Source organism: Salarias fasciatus, assembly GCF_902148845.1.
Source record: "Salarias fasciatus chromosome 23 unlocalized genomic scaffold, fSalaFa1.1 super_scaffold_20, whole genome shotgun sequence".
Lineage (NCBI taxonomy): Eukaryota > Metazoa > Chordata > Actinopteri > Blenniiformes > Blenniidae > Salarias > Salarias fasciatus.
Window position 1 is genome coordinate 2,060,173 of NW_021941230.1, and position 15,681 is coordinate 2,075,853.

Consider the following 15,681-nt stretch of genomic DNA (forward strand, 5'->3'; position numbering starts at 1 on the left):
AAGACAAAGTTCAGTGCTTTCCCCAGGTGACAGGGTCCTTGTAAGAAACATGTCAGAGCGCGGGGGACCAGGGAAATTGCGCTCATATTGGGAGGATCAAATACACGTCGTCATTTCACAAAAGGGTAAAGACAGCCCAGTGTATGAACTCAAACCTGAGCGTGGGACAGGGAGGAGCAGAATCCTCCATCGCAACATGCTTATGCCATGTAATGCTTTGCCACTTCAAGAACCAGCCCAAGGCACTGGAAGAGAACAGAAACGGGAACATCAACAAAGAAAAAGACACAATAGCAGTGAACAAAAGGAGACATCAGAAAGTTCAAATGAGGAAGAACTTGGTTGGGCGTTCAGACTGAGACAACATCACCACGAGCCCACAGAACAAAATGTCACACCGCCTGTCACTCCTGAAACAGCACCTCAGTCCAGACTTAATGTTGAAGCAGAGGAGTTCAGGGTTGAAACTCCTGTTCAAATGATGATGAGTGAGGATTCTTCCAGAAACGATACAGTTGAACATGGTGTTCCAGATGTCACAGAAACTGTGCGAGCTGCAGACCTGCCAACGACTTTAGGGTCAGGGCCAACTGACACACAACCACGTAGATCACCAAGAGAAAGGAGACCTAAAGAGATGCTGACATACGACTCATTAGGCCAACCAACTCAGCGTGTGATCAGAATGCACAGTAACCCAATGTATGTTAATGCACTGGCATCAGTACATGGACACTGCAGTGTGCCTTGGCTACCTGCACAGATGTATGGAACACACATGGTATATCCTACACTTGTACCCAGCGGATATTACTGAAATATTGTTTGAGTTATTATGGACTGTAATAGATTATCCTTTGTGAAATGGACACAGTAACATGAACTGTTTGTGAACTGAGGGTCACTGTCCATAAAGTGTGTCATGGGAAAATATGGACTGAAAAAGAAAAAAACCACTTTGAATGTGATGTTGAATTTTCTACTGTGGTCTAATTGTTTTTGTTTGGTTATCTGGTTTAAACAAGGAAAGAAGACAGATTTGTTTGTTCAAAAATGTGTATGTATTTTTTTGAATGAGTTATGCAACAAAGGTTCCAGTCATCAAATTAGTTGGACTATGTTATGACATTGAAATGATGTAAATGGAAATGAGTTATATGTATGCTGTTAAAAGTCTCCATGGAGTGAGTAAAGGCCTCCACACACTACAGGATAATCGGGCCGAATTTTGCCCCGATCCTCTCCTCCCGATCGAGGCCGACAGGGTCCGATTGTCGGGAGTATGCAAATGAGTTCGGGTCCGATCTTCGTGTAGTGTGCGGTGTGTTCCGAGAGATTTTTTCCGGTCGGAGCCTCTCGGGAGGCGTCGGAAGGGGAGATCGGAGATAATGAACATGTTCAATATTTCCGATCGCAAATCCTGTAGTGTGTGGTGCGCTCCGAGAGGCGCCGATCAGCTCTGAGTAGAGCTGTCCACACCCTCGAAATAAAGCTCTCTGATTGGATGAACAGCTCCGTCTCACCAAGGTGCCGCTGATTAAAAAAAATCCCCCCGCAGCTGTCAGAGCTGGATGAATATATGTCTGTGAAATATATTCACTATATATGACAGTGAAACAGAAAAGCCAGAGCTCTAAACTCAGCCGTGCAGAAAGTGATGGTTAATCCTGTCGCTCCTGGATGAACCGTATTTCCTCCATTCAGACTCAAACTCCGATCTAATATCTACATCTCCGCCAGTCCTGCAATAATCCCAATGTTTTAATTAATCTCCGTTATTAACCATCACGGAAGAATGGGGAAGAAAAAAATAATAATAAAAGAAAAAAAAAACTTTCCACTGATTCCGTGCCCTCAGAGACAGAGCGGACTATAATGAAACTTTCCTAATCAACGTATTTTTACTCTGATTTAAACTATCAAATCTGTGGACATAAAGAATGATTTAAGATATTTGATGATTTAAAAAAGTAGCTTTTATTTGACACGGTCTGCTAATAACTTTATTCTACTGCTGCACTCGGGACTCAAAAGTAAAAAAAAAACAAAAAAAACCACACAAACAGATTAGCTAATAAGCTGAATTATTATTAAATGTAAATTATAATAAAATGATCTGAAACTATGTTTCCCTCTTCTGTACTGGAACATTTAAATTTTCTAACAAGGTGCTGACAGTCCGTGCTCCGTGCGCACGGCGGGTGGGGGTCTGCACTGAAGGAGCGATTCCAATGTGAATGAATGAACTGGGGGAAGAATGAGTTCTCCACTTATTATTGGAAGTGGAGATGAATGTAAAAACTGCAATGAAGGGAAACAGCACAAAGTCACGTCGGACGACGTGAGATTTGGAGGAGTGAGGAGCCGATTCTCGGCTGAAGAATCTGCTAGTGTGTGGTCTGCTCCGAAGTGACACCGCACACTAGACGATCAGGAGAGGAAGATCGGGTACGATCTGTCCTCTGCTGTTGTGTAGTGTGTGGTGTCTGAATCGGGGAAGATTGAAAAAATCCTGTAGTGTGTGGCCGGCTTAAGAGAAAGTAATTTTGTTTTAGAGCATAAAAATAGTACTGTGCTAATGTTACAATTGCTTAAAAAGGAAACTTTTTCAAAGTTTAAACACTGTAGTGTCTTAAAAAGCAGAACGTGATGGGATCACGTAGTATACAGAAGTTACGTACTCATAGGGTAAAAACCTGTAGAAATGCACTCAAACCCATTTACCTTGTTTTAACTTTCAAATGAAAGCTATTGTCATTGTGATGTGTTGGTCTGAATTACATTTAATGGTACTATTATCAGTTGAATGTTTGAATCTGTTTTCCGAAATGTGCTGTTTATTTCTGCTAATGTTGGGGACAACATTTATTTAGCAGGGGAGGATTGTAGCACCTGGAGAAAAATGTTTTTTTTTCTGTGAGCAGTATTTCATTCATTCCTTACAGATTTCATTCATTCTCAGTTCTGGTGTTTATGTAGTATATTCAGTGTTGCCAGTAGGGGGCAGAGCAAAACTGTGAGATGTGACGCACTGTCAGTCAGCCAGCAGAAGAAGAGAGAGAATGCGGAAGAAACGAAGCTTCTCGCGGGTGGGTTCTGGAGTTTCCTAAGATCTTTTGTATTTTTCCTCTGTCCTGACAGTAGTGAATAAAAGTGAACTCTTTTTCAACACCACGTCGTCGTTGCCTGAGTGGTGTAACATAAACAATGACTGTCAGCTGACCGCTTCACCGGGGAAGACCACACCTGGCACAGTTATGCATGAGGCTATCCTGTAGCGACATCTAGCGGCCAAAGTCGGAAATTCATTGTATTTTTTTATTAATAGAATCAGTCCGTAAACTTTTGGGTCCCCCCTCGTATGTATTGTTTATGAGACGGTTTTCTCTGCTGCTTCATGTGTCCTGCAGACAGAGGGACGTCCTGTACAGCAGAAGCCTCTGGAACTGTGACCTGCCATCATATTGACAACGACTGGCAAATGAAGAATTCTGTTCTTCAGACATGGATTGTGTTTGATTCAGTGTTAGAGAGCAGTGAATGAGTTCATGAACAATCAGCTGATCAGTGTTAGGAGTGAACAAACAAGAGATTTCCCTCTGAAATATTAAAATATTGTCTTCTCTGTCATGTCAGATGATGTCCCTGCTTTCTAAAAGTCTCCGGCCCTTGAGGATCTCTGGTGCCTCCTTCACTGTGGACCCAGCCGGACTGTCCAGACCTCCAGAGAGCTGGCCCACACTGAGGCTGCCAAGTCTATCAGCTCAGCATCTCTGGTCCTGGAGGGAGGCTGCTGGAGTCTCCCTCCTGGCTAAACCTGGTCCCAGTGGACCCTCTGAGCCTGGATTCAGCACCAGGAGACACTGTGCCTTCAGAGCAGAGTTTTGTCTCCTCAACATGTTGATCAGCTGCTTTTTGAAAGAAGAGTGAGTTCATATCAGTGTAAATGATTTTGAGATGAGCATCGTATCGACTGCAGGCTGGAGAATCCAGTGGAATTCGTCTGGTGACAGACTTTGTGATCTGGGGAAACATGGTGTGGTGATCCAGAAATATGGACATCATATCATCTGCTGATGAAGAGCAGGACTGACTGGAGGAACAGTCTCAACAAGATTCACTCCCTGCTCCACATCTACTGATTCACTCTCACATTTCTCTCCACACCAACATATGAAGCTCATATCAAACCATTTCACATTTTAACAGCATTTCTTCACATTTCTCTTCATCCTGACTGAATCTAGTCTGTAGATCCTGATAAAGCAGTTTACTGAGGCCAGCAGCAGCATCAACACACTAAATATACAACACTGCTTCACTTTAAACTCCCTGCAGCCTGATTTAAGGCTGGAAACAGCTTCACCAGCTCACTGCTTTCATTCTCAAGGTCAACACGTGCTAATTAGCTGTTAGCATGCAGCTAGCTCACCGGAAATCCTCCAGAAACGTGGCTTTGAAGGAGCTGCAGCTCCGTGGCTGTGGTTCAGCTTCTCCAGCAGCTTCCAGCAATATTTCCATCTTATCAGGACTTATTTTCTCCTCCAGTCCAAGAGCTTCACTTTCTTCCTCTGGCAGCAGGACGCTGCTCGCGGGTGTTTCGGATTAACTGGTCTCCGTGTTAACTGGTGCCCCACTTCCTGTAGCGTCTCTGCTGCTGCTAAAAGCAGATGTTAAAAACCGACAGGAATCAATCCGGAGCTTCCTGGAAAACTCACTTTAACCGCACTGAACACAAAGTTTAAAGAGTTGGACCTTTACTGAGTCTGGATCCTTGTTGGACCAGCACGTGTCAGACCAGGACTGGCATCAACTGCAGCTGCAGCTTCTTCTTCTACTGACTTCCGGCAGGCTGGACGCTGGATCAGCGGAATGCTGCCCCCACCTGGTCACTGTTCATACTGAGAGGTTGGGGGAAGAAGAAACTTTACAACTGCCTGATCTAATGGCGAGTTCAGCCCAGACAGAAATATCCTCTTTAAAGAAAATGAATGAAGCCGAGGCCTGAAAGCTCTTTAAAGTCCCGCTCCAGTCCTCTTTTGGAGCTGTTTTAAAGTGTCCTCAGGAGTCTTTACATTGTGATGAGGAAGTTTTTAGCCAACATCACTAAACCTGTGTCATTTTCCAGGCCTCTGTATCTGCAGAGCTCCAGAGATCATTAACAATTTGCTGCTGGGTGAAGACCGGCTGTGGGTGGACTGTCCCCCAGTGTCCAGACTGAAGGCTGTGGGTGGACTGTCCCCCAGTGTCCAGACTGAAGTCACTGTTGACCTGGGTTCATGCTTCCTGAGAACCAGAATGAAGACTGATCTTCTCCAGAGCTCTGCTGCTGAATGACTGTCAGTGGAGAGCTGGAAGAGTTGATGCTGAGCTGGAGTGAGTTCCTCTGCTGATGTTTTACAGTCACACACTGACATAAAGCTTGGAGATGCTGGGGATTGATCGCAGGACCTCATACATGCTAAGCATGTGCTCTACCACTGAGCTACATCCCCTGTCTTTGTAGTACTGGATTTCTTCTTTAACTGAATCAGATCATAAAGTCAGTGAGGAAAACTCCTGAGAAGCAGATCTTCATCATTCACTGTCAAAGCTGTGATTGTGTTGTGTGTCTGGTTGCTGTAGGTGTGTATTGGTGGAAGGCTCTGGGTTCACTGTTAACAATGGGAGGATTGGACATTTGTCTGGACAGACCACCAAGCTGGACTGTTGTTACTGAGAACTGTAATGAGAAAACTCTAAAAGCTCTTTTTAATGAGAAAACTACCCCATTTAAACACAATAAAAATAAAAATAAATAAATTATGTCTGACAGACTAATGAGGAGAAGCCAACAGATGGTCACACAGGCTTGGTTGAATGATCAGCACAGCAAGCTGAGAGGAGGAGTGGCCATCAGCGATAAAGTAAGTCACTACAATGGTTCTTTTACATCTAGATTTACAAGAAATAAAACAATCACCTACAGTTGACTAGAAGGGACAAAAATCCTTGTGATTAAAATGCAATTCAAATATTTAATGTGTTCTGAATTAATCTGATCGTGATTAATGCATCAACCCTGACAGCTCAAGTTCTGATACATGTGTGTTTACAACAGCTTTAGAGGAACATAATGGTTAAATAGATAGATAGATAGATAGATAGATAGATAGATAGATAGATAGATAGATAGATAGATAGATAAGTAGATAGATAGATAGATAGATAGATAGATAGATAGATAGATAGATAGATAGATAGATAGATAGATAGATAGATAGCTGCTGGATCTCTCTGCTTCCACTAGTGGGAGACTCTAACTCAGTCAGAAGAGATGGAGGGAGAACAGTGTTGTGTCCAGTAAAGTCTGCACACCCAGATCTGCATGCAGAAACCAGGAGAAGCGAATCTGGGCGGTCTGTGGAAACACACTGATCAGCAACAGTAAAAGTTCTGTTTCAGATGAAGCTCCAGTAAAATGAGAATTCTAATGCTGAGAAATCCAGGTTTTCACTGTGAACTCTGGGTGTTTAGTCGTTCCTGATAAACTCCACATAAAGTCTGGTCTCATGGAGTTTCCACTGGTCCTGAAACCTGCAGCAGATCTCTGAGAGCAGGCAGAACTCAGCACAACACCGGAGACTGAGGTGAGAAAACATTTTGAGTGTTCTGGAGCGTAAAGAACTTCAGCGTTCTTCAGAAGAACCTTTAAACTTAATTTTAATACTTCTCCAACTTAATAAACACTTTATAGATTGGCGAGATGAGCTGAGCTCCAGAAGCTGTTGATCCATCAGTGTTGGAGCTCAGAGATCTTCTGGGAAAGACTCTTTTCTCTCCAGTCATTTTGCTCCAACCAGCTTCCTGTTCCTCCAGACTGCAGCAGACTGAAGCACAGCAGAGATTTACATTTCCAGCTTCCACCCAGACCACAGCTGGGGGTCAAGGGTCACGCTCAGGGGTCAGCTGTGTGTGTTCCTCTGCAGATCTTTGATAATGAGTCCATTTGGAATTACAGGAGAATCCCTTCCAGGTCCAGAGGGACTGATTTGGAAAACATCATCATTAAAGTTAAATATGATGATGATTGCATTTAGGATAAGATCTATGATTTGTTGAAATTATAATAATATCAACATTGAGACACTTCTTGCACTCAGTGTGGTCCACTGAGAATCACAAACATCTGTAACATCTGTAAAAATCCTGATGGAGCTGCACAGAGATGATTAGATGATGAAGAAACTGATGCTGCTCCTCAAAGTCACTTCCTCAAACACACTGGCCCTCATTTATCAATCCATCTTTCAAACGGGTGTATATCTGAGCAGTGAGCTCATCGTACGACGGGGCTCGCGTGGCATGACAGAAACTTCCGTACCTCGCCGATCTCAGCGTTTGAGTGATCGGGTGTTGATAAATACGGCGGCTGGATTTGATCGTCATTAACATGTTACGCCCTGAAATATTCACAGTTCTGAAGCCCCACCCACTGAGGTCAAACACGGAAAAGGAGCGATTTTGGCTAAAAAAGAAAGTTTTGGGTGCTGGGAATGGATCGTCTCAGGTCTGAGGTGGAGGTAAATCAGGAGGAGCTCTTTGGAAGAATAAAAACTGAAATTAAAGGGAAAATCGCTGTCTGGAGGAAGCGGCAGCGGTGAGCAGCGTCATCTGGACGAACGGACACCAGCTGAGGTCTGAACAGATTATAGATCCGGTCATTTAATTTAACCCTGATTTTACAAATAATGAGGCTGACTCACGTTATACAGCTCAGAGTTTTATTGTTTTGTTTAATGATGTCTCAGAGTCAGACAGCAGCACACTGCCTCCAGGTCTCCCCCACACAGCGGGGACGGTCCCACCGAGACACACACACCCAGCACCGGACCCGGTGCCGAGAATGACCTCAGACCGAACGGGAAACAGGACCGAGTGGACCCGGGACTCAGGCCACCGAGGGCGGCGCGTGCCCCCCGCTGCTGGTGCTGCTTAAATGAAAGACAATTTATAGAAGTCTTAATAAAATGTTTGACTAAACGTCCTCTGTCTGTATTTAATCTCCCTTTAGTTCATATGTTATTTTCTAGGCTGCTGGCTTCACATCACTGATTAAATAAATCATTTGCTAAACTTCAGAGTTTATTGACATTTCAGTGGCGGTTCTTCAGGTCCTGTCTCCTCCGTCAAGACCCAGTGGAGGCTCTGCTGGTTCCCACATCCTCTTGTGGCGCAAGCACATCAAAAGTAACTCTATCGCCAGTGTAATATTGTGTAAAACTGCATAAATAAAGTCACACACATTTTTGGGGATGAACAGGAACAGCAGCATTTCCCCCGTTGGATCTGAGCGTCTGAAGCTGCTCTGCAGCAGCGTGTGCGTCTTTTCACACTGTTAAAACTGCTCCTCTCCGTGGCAGGATGGACCAGCGGACTATTGAAAGTTAAAAATCCTTTATTAATCCCACAAGGAAGAATTTTATTAGAAATTCCGTAAGGGCATCATTTTATTTTTTATTTATTTTTAATCTGTACTGAATGTGTGCTGCTTGTGCTTTATGGCGTGTTTGAGATGTGCTTTATAATTATTTTCACGCTCCGCCAGGTTTTTCTGCGCTGCACCGCAAGTCCTCACTGACTGAAACTTGCTACACGATGTCAGAGCTGTCGTGAGATTTCATCTTTCCGAACGATCACGATCAAATTGATAAGTGCCGAACTCATCTTTCATATGGACGTACGACGGGCGTACGCCCATATACCATCGTACTACCGTTTGATAAATGAGGGCCACTGTTTCCAGGACTTGCTCTATTTTACATGATATTCAATTAAAGTCGTCTGGATCATCTGCTGCCACTGGTGATGATGGTGCCACCGATGATTTTGACTGACTTTCATAAAATGCTGTACTAGAGTAGGTTAACTGAACATCTGGAGTCCTGCAGCTTTGAAAGAAAGAGAAGTTTACCACAAACAACAAGTGACTCTAACAAGTGGTTTACTGCTGAAGCCCAATGTTCAAAACTGCCATCATGTCAACAAATTAGCTTAATCATTGTCTTTTTCTTACATTGGTGTTCGACCCTAACTGTCATAACACATGTATTGTTCATGTTCAGGGTTGATTGTCTGATTGTAAAGCTGAGAAGGAACCAGTGGAAAAGGACTGATAGAGCTGTCCATGGTGCTGAAGGATCAACTGAATACAGCTGTGAGGGACTTGGTGAGAATGACACATTTCGGCACATAGATGCAGCGGCACGCACACACACACACACTCACACACACACACACACACACACACACACACACACACACACACACACACACACACACACACACACACACACACACACAAGCTCGTATGATGTTCTGCTAAAATGTAAACGGGGAGAACAGCACTCACACATTAACGTCTCAAACATCCTGATCATGATCTCAGCTCTCGGCTGGCAGCTGACCTCAATACCAAACTGTCCAGGTGGGAATAAAGTCCAACCTGTCTGTCAGGACAGGCCCAGCCCAGAGGACAGTTACTAGACTGATTTATTTTTCATTTCTTGGGTTGTGAAGAGACACTCAGCTCATGAGACGAGACACAGCATTGGGTTCACCATCATGAGATCAGACCAGATTTCCACTTTACTTTAGAGAAAACTGAAATGACAAAATATATGACCAGAAAAACAGACTTTTTATTAAACAGTCACTGAACCATAAAGTTGCATTTTGAAATGTTTGATAATTTGCATCCATGCATGGCCTCAGCATGAACATGAGCATGAACTTCTTTCCTCAAATGATTTTTTATTTTTATTAAAGCGCAAACACTTGAAGTAAAACTGTAACCAAAGTCCTCCTCTATCAGTGCAGAGAGCACAGTGCTCCTGTTAGTTACGGTGTTCAGGACTATTCTCTGACAGTTCTTACATATTGTCCTTGTCTTGCCTGTCACTCGGTTGCTGCTCATTATTTCCACTGGGACCCAAAATGCTGCCGCGAAAACTAAATAAAAGTTTTTGTGGCAAGAAAAGAACACAAAAAAAGAGTTCACTGCTGATTCTAAATGGCTAAACATCCCAGTGGAGACAAGCAAGAAGTTGCTCAGTAGTTATAGGAAGAGTTTGATCACTGTAATAGTGAATGAAGGCTTTATTATTATTATTGATTATTGAGAAGAGTGTGAATCATTGTGGACATGACACTTTTTGTTAAATGTAGATAAAAACTCACAAACTGTTTTTCCACCACAGCTTCTTGTACATCATTTTATTAACTTTAGGAAGAAGTCTGTATCACTACTGGTCAATAAACGTAAGTCAGTCAGACAAGGCTCCACTTTCTCAGCCATGGAGAACAGGAAAGCTGTCAGCTCTGTCTCAATCATAAGTGGGTGGTATAGAGACACCAAACCCTCTGCTGTCAGGCCTGGGTAGCTCAGATGGTAGAGCATCAGACTTTTAATCTGAGGGTCCAGGGTTCAAGTCCCTGTCCAGGTGCTGCTAGGGACGGTTTGTGTGTGGATCCATACAGCAGAGGGGCACAGTGCTGCTGTGTGTCTGTGGCCAAAATGCATGTCGTTTATGTCTGAGTGATATGCCGTTTTTCAAGAAGTCTCACAGGCTCTGTTGACATTGAGACCATCTTCCTCTGTGACTTCTCTGACTGCCATGAGCTGGATGTGATGTTCCTGACAGAGACGTGGCTGCTTGAAGGTGAACTGGCCTCCTGATGGAGCTCTGTCCCCAGGACTGTGGCTTCTTCAGCTCTCCCAGCATGCCATTGGACTCACTCGGGGCCCGTTTCTGTCTTTCTGGACTGTTTGAAGTGACTGAGGTCAAGTTGACCATTGTTCAAGTCCTCATGACTCATGTTTTCATTTCCTTCAGTCAGGATGTGGTCATTGGATGAGCTCTGTCCAGGCTGTCAGGAGTCTGGATCACCTGCCTGATTCATGACAATCAGTTGAGTCGTTTTGCTTCTTCAGTATGTGGACTCGTTGGTCTAGGAGTATGATTCTCACTTAGGGTGTGAGAGTTCCAGGGTTTAATACCCGGATGAGCCCTTCAATCGTAATTAATCTCTTCTACAAATGGTTTTCATCTTTGTTTAAAGAAGAAGTCTGTCCACCAGAGGAAAACAATGTGATTAGTTTGATATATTCCAGTTAAAAGTGAGGGTAACGAGTGTGGAAACCCTCCTCAGATTCAGAGTGATGATCTGGTTGGTGGAGGAGCGACCGGCCCCCAGTGACGTGGAGGGAAACCCCGTAGCGTCAGCACAGGTTCAGACTGCTGAACGAAGCCACACCTGGCTTTACCAACGTGACACAGCTGCTGAAGGAGCTCCGGCTCCATGCTGCTCACTCAGAGGAGGAAGAACCAGATGTTGGACTCTGCAGGCCAGGGGCCTCGTTGATCACACACTGTGGAGGATCCACACTAAAAGTCTATCAGCACCAAAAGCAGAAACATCATCTGATTTATAAAGCATGCAGCTCTTTCCCTTTATAAATCCAGTCCAGCTGGAAGGCTGTGCAGGTGGATTCACCTCATATCACCCTCCACACACACACTTTCTACCATGAATGGTCACAGTACCTCAGGAAGATTCTGATCTCAATAAGCTGCTGATCGCTGGAGTTTTACTCTCAATCATGGCAGAGAAGACAAGGAGAAGGAATTTCAACAACTTCAACATTGATTTGTTGAGGGAAACATGATTTTACCAGATGATTTTATTGCTTTTTATTCCAACATTTTACAGCTACTGTTTCTCTCTCTTTCTGGTTGCCTCGACCAGCTTGTGGCTTTTCACAGGAGTCATCTGAAGGTTTTTTTTCAGACATTGTTAAGTGTTTTTGTTTTGTTTAACTTGGACTGGCTGACTCCATCTGTTATCAGGGCTTTGTATCAGTATCTGGTCTGAACCCCGACTGGGAGGAAGAGACTCAGAGAGCGTCTGTGAGCAACAGCTTTCTTGTCTGTTCTTCCACTCTCTGAGAGAATCCCTTTAAAACTAGGAGGACGAGAGGGGTCATTTGTCCCTTTTCATGCATCAGACAGCAGAGGAGTGATTTGACCCATAAGGTGATAAACAAGCTTTTGTTTTCTGAAAAGGCATGTGAATGGAGTATGTAAATGTACATGACGACCAGGGCTCAGACGGTGCCAGCAAGTCTACCTGTCTCTCCTGTATATAAATGAGGCAATCACAGCTGCAGGCACGGACAATACAGAACAACATCAAGGAATGTCAGTGAGAGAGGATCTATACAAACCACTTTAGACACTTGTAGATTTCTCAGAAATTCTTCATGTCAACAACGTAGGAATTTGCGTTTAGGGTTCTGTGCTGTTGCTCTTGCTGGATGGATCTTCTGAGCTCCTTTTTTTGAGACGGATTTTATCTCACACCCACCAAGAGACACTCAGCCTCTATTCATGAGTTTGATGATATTGATGTAAGACATAGAACTTGGAGATGCTTAGGATTGACCCCAGGACCTCCTACGTGCAAAGCAAGCGCTCTACCACTGAGCTACATCCCCTGACTCCTGTTTCCTCCACCTGCTCTGCTGGTTCTGACTTAACTGAATCTGCTCATGTAAGTCCAGGAGGAAAACTCCTGAGAAGCCTGTTCCTCTCTCAGCAGGACAGTCTGGACTGTGGAGTGTGGCTGGTTGCTGGAGGTCAGTATTGATGGAAGTGGATTCAATGAGCACTGTCAAGGCTGTCAGGAGTCTGGATCACCTGCCTGATTTATGACAATCAGTTCAGTCCTTTAGTGTTTTGAACATGTTGGCTTGTTGGTCTCGGAGTATGATTCTCACTCCGGGTGTGAGAGGTCCCGGGTTCAATTCCCGGACGAGCCCTTGTATTACCATCCCCATCCTCCTGGGATCAACCCCCAGCATCTCCAAGCTTTATGTCTAACATCAGTATCACCAAGGACATTAATGGAGGCAGAGAGTCTCTTGGTGGTTGTGAGATGGAATCCATCTCTGAGGATCCTACCAGCATGATGTCATCTGCATTGAACTGTCATCAGGGAAGTTCTCCTCCATGGCAGTGAGCTCTGGAGGAAACAAACACCTGATGGGCCTCATGTAGAAATGGTGTTCCTCACTGAACAGGGGCAGATTCCACCAATGGTACATCAGGAAGGAGAGAGTTTTTAGGGAGCACCAAGACTTCCTGGCCCATAATGATGACTGGATAATAATCCCATTTAGATTCCATAGAGCAGCTCTGGGATCAATCTGCTGAACTGGCTCCAGTGTTCAACACACCAACCTGCCAGAATCCAACCATCCTGGTCCATACAGGTCCTCACCAGTCTGGGCTTTCTGGAAACAAACTCTTTCCAGCAGGAATCACCTGTCAGCACCAACTGAAAAGGTTGAACAGCCACTGGGAAACACACCATCAAAACAATAATGGAATGGAATGCTGTTTATTGTCATCGCAACAAGTTACAGAAGTTACAAGTTACAATGAGATTACTGGGGTTTAAAGACGCCCTGGCAGCCAATTATGGCGCTCTGCCTCGGAAAGGAACAGAGTTAAAGGAACTCAGATAGAATGGGGGAGTGGGGAGGGGGTGGGGGAAGGGGGGGGGGGGGGTAAAAAAAAAAGGATAAATCAATTCAGATCACGGTTACAAAGGGAGTTGTGATTAGAAGTGAGAGACAAAAAATCCCGCGCACAAATGTAGCGAGACGCATAAGACAAGTTGCTCCAGTCCAGCAGATCAGCGGTCGCAGCTGCAACATCAGCGCAACACATCATCACCACTAGTCATCAGCAGAAGAGTGGGGAGGAGACGTTGAGAGTGGAGGGAGGGATGTGTGCGTGTGTGTGTGACTCTATCAGTTCGTCAGTCCATGTATGTGTGTGTGGTTGGCCCGTCCTCTCTGCGCTCCAGTTCATGGTGACCTCCGTTTGCAGATGAGAGTTGCCGTGGGGATGTCCTCCAAAGAAGCAGTCCAGAGTGGGAGGGAAGCGCTGGGGAGTCAGTAGAGGGAGATAGAAAGCGATCACATTGTCCTTTATCTTCTTCCGGGAGATTATTTTGAATTCCAAGGGAGCGCCAGATGCAGTCAGAAGGTGTCTTGCTTTGGTGTGGAAGGAGCTGTTTTGACCTTCCAGTTTTGCTTGGTTCTCCACTTTTCAGACAGAAGCTGAGTTTAACCCTCTCGTGATCAAATCCATCTTGTGTCTCAGATCGTCCAAAGCCCCAGTGAAATTGTCCACCTTTTGAAAGAGTTCGCACAAACGGTCAGCGTCGGCTTTGCCTGTTGATTTGAAAAGACAGTCAACCCTTGGACGTCTTTTATGGTGGCAGTCTTCTTAATCCTCCCATGATTTGGAGATACTGGCTCTGTCATTCAGAACCAAGTACCTTCCTCGTGAGTTCGGTCAGCTGGCCCTTGTTATTGTTTACGTTTCTCCCTCTGGCAACGTCACAAGCGCGTCAGAGGCTATAGCTGCTTGTGTCCACCAGATTGAAAGTGCATCTCCAGACTCCCCTGTTCTCATCTGAGAGCCGATGCACACTGGATGCGGTCCGGCTCCGATCCGGTATACCGCAGCACTGTGATTCACACCACCTGCAGTGTCTCTGCAGTCCGCTGGAGGAGGTTGCCAGATCTGTCGTTCTCCCCCGTAAACAATATGAAACCTGTTTAACTCAATAGAAAGCAGCCCAAACCGCCATTTCGGTTGAAAATGCATGTTAAACCGTATTTTTATAATAAAAAACACGTCAAAAACACATAATCATTTCATCAACCCGTCCGACGTGTTCAAAAAAGAAGCTTGATTTGGCAGAAACACGCCCAGTCTGGCAACACAGAGCTGTTTTGTGCCATTTTGGTGTCGTTTGACTTTCCTGCAGTGACGAAGCACAAAACCGTTCATTATTCTAATGTTTATAATGACTACATCACGTTGTTTGTTCTGTATTCTACCAGAAGAAGTAAAAAAAAAAGAACATTATGGCAAAAACACGACACAGAATTTATTTTGAAGTCACTTATTTTGGAATATATATCGCGTTTCCTTCCGGCACCCAACTTGCTTCTGTCTGAATTGACGCGGTAGGGCTGTGGCATGCGGAAAAATAGGATCCTTGTGGAAAGAGACCGGAGCTCCGCAAGGACTCCGGAGTAGGACCGCAGCCGGACCGCAGCCGGTGTGAGCCACAGTATTGATTTTAATGACGATGGATTAGCTGCGGTGTCCGTTCCCCAGCCGTTCTGCATCCAGTGTGCATCGGGGGTTAGGGGATTTCAACGGCTTCAGGCTAAATAAGTCACTGCCAACCGACCAACAGTATGTCAAATGTGCCACCAGAGGCGGCAAAAAAATTGACCTCTGCTATGGGAACATAAAGGACCCATATAAAGCATGCAAAAATCCACCAGTTATACTGCAGACCATAACACCATCATCCCCTCTCTGTCAGTCAACAGCCAGGTGACAGAGAGAGTCGAGTCATTCAAATATCTTGGAACAATAATCGCTCAGAGACCATACATGGCAATTTTCCGCCAATCCGTGGATTTCCACCGATTTAATTTTTAAATTGGATCTTTTATGTGAATCGTCTAGATCCGGTGAGAAAATTTTAGAGGGGGGTTAGGGGGGTTGTCGCTGATGTTAACATCATTAACATGTTGCGAGAGGCGTGAGT

The 15,681-nt window shown here is 44.7% G+C and overlaps 1 protein-coding gene, 1 long non-coding RNA gene and 2 other non-coding genes across 4 annotated transcripts in view; 3 read left to right on the forward strand and 1 right to left on the reverse strand.

Annotated features, from left to right (window-relative positions):
• Positions 1–15,681, forward strand: part of LOC115384139 (NACHT, LRR and PYD domains-containing protein 3-like) — a gene marked incomplete at its 5' end in the record, with an annotated part of 256,996 nt that overhangs the window by 192,631 nt on the left and 48,684 nt on the right. The window lies entirely within an intron of this gene.
• LOC115384154 (uncharacterized) overlaps positions 1–15,681 on the forward strand; it is a 176,263-nt gene that overhangs the window by 126,310 nt on the left and 34,272 nt on the right. The gene's annotated exons all lie outside the window — the stretch shown is intronic.
• On the reverse strand, positions 5,424–5,495 carry trnaa-agc (transfer RNA alanine (anticodon AGC)). Its single transcript has one exon. It is a non-coding gene; the product is annotated as a tRNA-Ala (tRNA).
• Positions 10,412–10,484, forward strand: trnak-uuu (transfer RNA lysine (anticodon UUU)). The gene has a single exon. It is a non-coding gene; the product is annotated as a tRNA-Lys (tRNA).